Below are 6,489 nucleotides of genomic sequence, written 5' to 3' on the forward strand. Positions count from 1 at the left end.
AGCGTCCATACCCGCTGTTTGATCACTTGAGTGGGAGGGGGACACACCTAAGTGTGATTTCTTGAGACGTGCACCAATTGCTTCTGAATCACAAGTGGATCTCTGGGATGGGATTGAGGGACTGGTCCCCAGGGCCTTAGACCTGGAAGACACCTTCAGGGTCTTCTGGTCCCACCTCCATCCAGAGTGGGAATCCCCTCTACTTTGGAGTAACCATCCTCTGCTGTCTGACAATGTCTTCTGGGATCGGAAACGCCCACTGATCACTGCATATAAAGCAACTCGCTACTTCCAATGGGGAGAAACCAGAGTAAGACAAGAGGAAGTGGAGAGCTGCCCCTGAAACCCATCGGGGTCCCTATCCTTTCATTCATGTGATTCCTTAGGAATCTTAAATTTGGGAGAAAATCAATATATTTTCAATAGTCAAATATATTTCCTTTGGCCTGTGATGGAAGAGGATGGGAAGAAGGGGAGATGGATGGATTTGAAAAATGAGATTTAAGTTGCCAACAAATTCTTTAAAAAAAAATTTGCATTCATTTCTGATCCAGTGGGCTATTTCTGTTGGTTGGAGTGGTTTATATGTTAGTTAACTCTATTTTGGTCTCTTAATGTTTCATTGCCTTGGTTTTCCCAATTTTGTGATTGAGAATCAAGAGCCCTGGCCTGCCATCCTCCTGATCAGCAACAAGGCTCATAAGAACTTTGCGTTCTGGAGAGAGAAAAAAAACTCTGTGTGGAAAGACCAGGACTATATCATTTCTATGTCACCTCGACACGTTTTCAAGCTGGGTGATTTCTCTGAAAGGGAATAATCTTTTAAGCTCTCCATCCAATCTGTTCTCAGACAGAAGTTTAAACTCTCCCCCATTCAAAGTTTATCAGACAGATCTACAGAGACTTTTCCGGGAGGATGTTTACAAAGGACTTGAGTGTTGCCAAGAAAAGAGAGAATGGGAAAGATAGCATTTCTGAAGGGTAGTTTCAGAGGCAGGGAGATTTGAACATAAAAGGACCTTTCTTTCTCTTACTAACAGGTTGTCCAAAGGCCAGAGGTGGGCAAAACCATTTGCAATTGCCAGCGAATGGCTTCGCTCTTGGAGAGGGTCCCTCATGATCACTTGAGCCAGTGGAGTTCGCCTCTTGGGGTAGGGCAGTCTTGCTCTCCCTTGTTACAGAATTGGAATTATTCCAGACATTAAAGCCCATAGTCTATTTTCCCCCACTCCTCTGCTTCCTTTTGAATCTCTTTATTTCTCTGGGAGAGCTTCTTAAAAGATGAAGTCTCGCTTAGTAGCATTGTCATATCTACGTGACAGTGTAGCAGTAACCATATGTGAATAAATTCATCTCCTTTGTGGGGAGGGGAATTCTAGAACATGGTAATTATCATATCTAATAAATCATATGATACAGGCACAGAGCATCTTGAGTATAGCTTCTGTCATATCAGAATTATTTTGAAATTGTGTACCTGTTCAGGTATTTAAAACTCTGGAACTTTCCCCCATATTCAAACATACACTAGTACACAGTTGAGTCTGGAAAACAACTTGATTTAATATACCATTTTAGGGGCTTTTATTTTTTATTATTATTATTTTTTTTTTGGTGAGGAAGATTGGCCCTGAGCTAACATCTGTTGCCAATCTTCCTCCTTGTGCTGAGGAATATTAGCCCTGAGCTAACATGGTGCCCATCTTCCTCTATTTTGTATATGGGATGCCGCCACAGCATGGCTTGATGAGTGGTGCATAGGTCTGTGCCCAGGATCCCAACTGGTGAACCCCAGGCCTCTGAAGCAGAGTGCACAAACTTAACCCCTATGCCACCGGGCCAGCCCTGGGGCTTTTTTTTTTTAGTTCTAGAAAAAGAAACACTTCTGCTGCCAGTCTTGGGAAACAGATTTTCTCTGTGATAAGAATGACTTCATTTTATCCTAGAAGAAGATGAGTTTTCATCATCACAATCAAGCAGGAGAGAAATGATTCCCAGTGAGCTGCATGACAAGTTGTGTAATTGTAGTTAATTTTAATTAACAAGCTCCATTTTTGAATTGTTAATCTCCATTCCTTTCATTTTAGTCAAGACAAAACTAAATGGATTTCCACAATGAGTTTTCCCTTCCCCCTTCAATGAACTATTCCATCTCAAGTGTCTCATAGAGAAGAAAATGAATATATCCCATTTGTCATAAAGCTGAAGTCTTCAACTGCAGGAAGAAAGACCTTGTTATTCACGGCAACGTCCTTGTGTGACAGAAAGAAAACCTAAAAGAGACCTTCTAAAGAGCATCTACTGCACAGGAAGAGGGTAGGAGGGCTGTGTGTTGGAGGGAAGAGGGGAAGAGGGTTGACATTCAACAGGAAATTTCCCCATACGCTCAATAAATAGGGAAATCCATAATATTAGGTACGAAACTCCAGCCCTCAAGTCATGTAACATACGAACAGGAAGAAAAGTTGGGAACCAAATTTAATGTTTCGTGACCTTGTGCTGAATATATGTATATAGTCTTCATTTTTTAGAGCAGTTTTAGGTCTACAATATTTTTGTAAAAGAAGAAAAACTGTGGGTCTCAATATATAGCCAAGAAAGACCTCCAAGAGCAAAGAGTAGTGGTAAGATTATGGAGAATTAAGCCAAATCCTAGAACAGGCTTCATTTATCCAAGTTACTTCCGCCCACCGCTGGGTGGTAGTATGATTGAAACCTTCATTCCCAGGTAAACTGTCCTCAAATCCCCCCCATCCTCCCCACTGATGTCACTGATGTCACCATCTGGGAAGAGTGGGTGTCTTTTGAATTAACAGGATGCTGTCCTGATCGAATGTGATCTGCATGACAGAGGAGATTGTTCTACTCTTTTCAGTCAACAGTTTTCCATCTAGATAACACAGAGGTGGCTTAGAAAGAGGTCACCACGGGGCATGTGGCCTGTGCTATCGTCCTGGGCCTGTTTAATGACACCAGAAGATGGGCATAGACAACCCAAAGGAACGAAATAAAAGTTTCTCCATTAAATTTTAATCACACCCAGGTGTCTCCTGCTCTGCCCCACTGAAAATAAAAAATCTTACAGTTGCCTGGTGTCACCTTTCGTCAACTAGAACTCCTCTGAGCTACAAGTTTTGAAAGATTTTTGCCTACCAATGTGCTACTTTTCTTAAATAGTAATTCAGTTTCTCATCTTTCATGAATCAAAGCTACTAACAATTACAGCTGCCTTCAGTCAAGGGCTTACTGTGGATCGACCCCAAACCAGTCTCTGAGGTGGGCATTATTATTGTCCTTATTTTACAGACGAGGACAATGAGGTTCAGAAAGATCAAGCAGCTCCATCAGTCATTTGGTTAGGAAGCGGATGAGCACAAGCTTGACCCCAGATCTGGCTGCTGTCAAACCCCAGGTGATTCATCACCGTCCTCCTTGGCCCAGCAGAGCTTCTAGTTTGCAAGAGGTAGTCCTTGGTGTGACCAGACACACCCAAAGCAAGAAAGGGGGCATCTTGATGAGACTGCAAACCCATAGCCAAGCAAACGCGGAGTTCTCATCCAGCTCTTGGAAATACAGAAAATTGTTCACAGACCTCCTCTCATTTTCCACACCTTTAACCATGCCTAGAAGTCTGTGCACTCAGAGAGAGAGAATCACCTGCAAAGTCCCGTCCCCGCACCTAAGAGACAGACACTCTGATCATCAGTGGGGCTGTGGAGTGGACACGTGTGCAAGCACACGGGAAGCAGGCCCTGGCCCGCCTCCACTGTTGGGGACCCCTGGGAAAGGAGAAACAATATATGGGCTTAGGCCAGACATTACTTCTCATTTTCCTTATTATTTTCCTCTGCAAAATTGCTTTCCCTGGGATTCTATTCCTCACTGCCCAAGAAGCAAAGGCTTCAACCTTGACTGAGAATTCTATTGTTTTTTAATAATTTCTTCAGCTGTATGATACTACTAGCGTGTGACCCGGTGTCTCTAAGATTTCAGAGATACCACATGCTGACTGCTTCTGGCCATTTTGAAACAATCTGAGATCTAAACCTACAGGCCAAGGAATACAAAGAGAGAGCTGGGCCATCAATCATTGGCAGACATCCCGAAGTGTGCTTTCTCACACTTCAGAGGTCGGGGTGGGAGTGGGGGCAGAAGAATGTGAGCATTCAAAGAGATCTTACTGGGACTTCAAAAATGAATTCGTATCAAAAGATCGTTGAGACAAGCCGAGTTGCTGTTGAAAATAATATTTGAGGAGCACCGTGAACCCAGTTAGTTTCTCTTTCAGGTGAAACGGGCTAGGAGCTTACGTTTCTGTTGACTGTTGCCACTGGGGGCCTGGCCTGAGCCTATTCATCTCTGTGTCCCCACAGTGCCTCATATACAACTTGGCACACTGGAGTATTAAGGAAATATTGGCTTTATTACTAAAAATAAAGGCCAGAACCTCCAGGGTTGGACTGGAAGGAGACTATCTAAGAGGCAGGGTGGGGGTCCAGGGAAGGCAGGTCCAGTGACCCTCATTGCATGTCTAGGACGAGCCTTCTCTTTGGAGTGGTCTTCAGTCCTCTCCTCCCACCTCCAGGTGGTCTCAAGGAAGGGCTGTACTTCTCCCAACATGCTGGCCTTAAAGATCTTTCCAGCTCATCTTAAGCCTGCTGAGGAGAGGCGGGAACATCAAAAAAACAGATTCCATCAAGGGAATGGAAAACCACAAGAGGGAGGGCACTGAAAGATCCCCAAGTCTTGAGAATCTGGTTTGGGAACATGGCTTTACATATCAGCAACTTCCGCGTCACCGTGGGCCCTTTTCCCTGCCCCTGTGTGGCAGAGAACGTACTTCACCGAGCCCCCAGCAGGGCTGCCCTAAGCCTCCAGAATTCTCCATGTCTGCCACCCAAAGACATTCCACACCAGTGATTCGGAAACTCTACAAGCATTACAGTTAATTCTGCATTTTTATAATATCGTTAGAAATATTTTTTCAAACGAAAACAAGAAATAATATGCACGTTCCACTAAATTATACTGCATTAACACATCCGAAACCACTAACAGAGAAATCTGTAACTCATTTTAGGGCTGACCTCAGAATAAAAAGTTTCTTATCTCTGTATACTTGAGTGTCCTGGGATGGCAATGCCACCCTCAAAACAAGTTCCCATTTGCAACCTGGAAACGGTGCAACAAAACAAATTACAAAAGTTTATCAGATGTGGAGGCTGATAAGACAGCAACTGTCACCCATATTCTCCAGTTTCAAAACTTTGTTTTTTTTTTTTAGTTTTTTTTTTTAAAGATTTTTTTTTTATTTTTTCCTTTTTCTCCCCAAAGCCCCCCGGTACATAGTTGTGTATTCTTCGTTGTGGGTTCTTCTAGTTGTGGCATGTGGGACGCTGCCTCAGCGTGGTTTGATGAGCAGTGCCATGTCCGTGCCCAGGATTCGAACTAACGAAATACTGGTCCGCCTGCAGCGGAGCGCGCGAACTTAACCACTCAGCCACGGGGCCAGCCCCTCCAGTTTCAAAACTTTGTGTTAGAACAACCTCTTGTTGAGTTTATGATAAATGTCATAAATCTGAACATACAGTACAAAACAAGTTTATGCTGGCTAAACACCACTTTTATTTGTTTTATTTATTGGGTTCACATTAGATTTCTTTTTTTCTTCTTCTTCTCCCCAAAGCCCCCCAGTACATGGTTGTATATTCTAGTTGTAGGTCCTTCTGGCTCTGCTATGTGGGACGCCACCCCAGCATGGCTTGATGAGCGGTGCTACGTCCATACCCAGGATCCAACCGGCAAAGCCCTGGGCCACTGAAGCAGAGTGCGCAAACTTGACCAGTCAGCCATGGGACCGGCCCCTAGATTTCATTTTTTAAAAAGAATTCCGTGTCTCAAAAAGTTTGAAAGCCCCTCTCTAGAGCAGCAAAGGGAAGTTGAGCCTTTTCACCTGCTCCCCAGGACCCCGAGACCCACTATCCACAGACTTCACCTTATTCTTGCAGGACTGAACAGGAAAACTGGGTCTCGTCGCAATTCAACTGAGGAGGCGCCTGAGCTGGGGCTGCTGCGGGGGTGGGAGGGAGGAAGCTCGTAAGCGAAAGGCTCAGTTGGAGCTTAATAAATAAAGCCTTTTGCTGACCCCCCACCTTAAGGTGCTTTTCTTGGGTCTGAAGAACTACTTCCGCCTTCTAAAGCTAAAGGACGTCATGGGTCAGTCCATTATACACCGGACTGCGGCAGGGGCAGTCATCAGAAATGCTTTATGGCATCATGCTCTTATATACACAGCCCCAGGGGCTGCTGGGACTATTGTACAACGTCTTTGCACATCAGCACCGAAGGGCGCTTTGGAATGACCTAGACCAACCTGGCATTCACGTAGGTGCGAGGAAGCTGAGCCCCGAGAGAGAAGTGACTTACCCAAGGTCACCTCATGCATGCCCCCTCAACTCTGTGTCCCCCTCTTTCCACAATGCCCTGCTC

This window comes from Equus przewalskii, chromosome 18 (genome assembly GCF_037783145.1).
Source record: "Equus przewalskii isolate Varuska chromosome 18, EquPr2, whole genome shotgun sequence".
Lineage (NCBI taxonomy): Eukaryota > Metazoa > Chordata > Mammalia > Perissodactyla > Equidae > Equus > Equus przewalskii.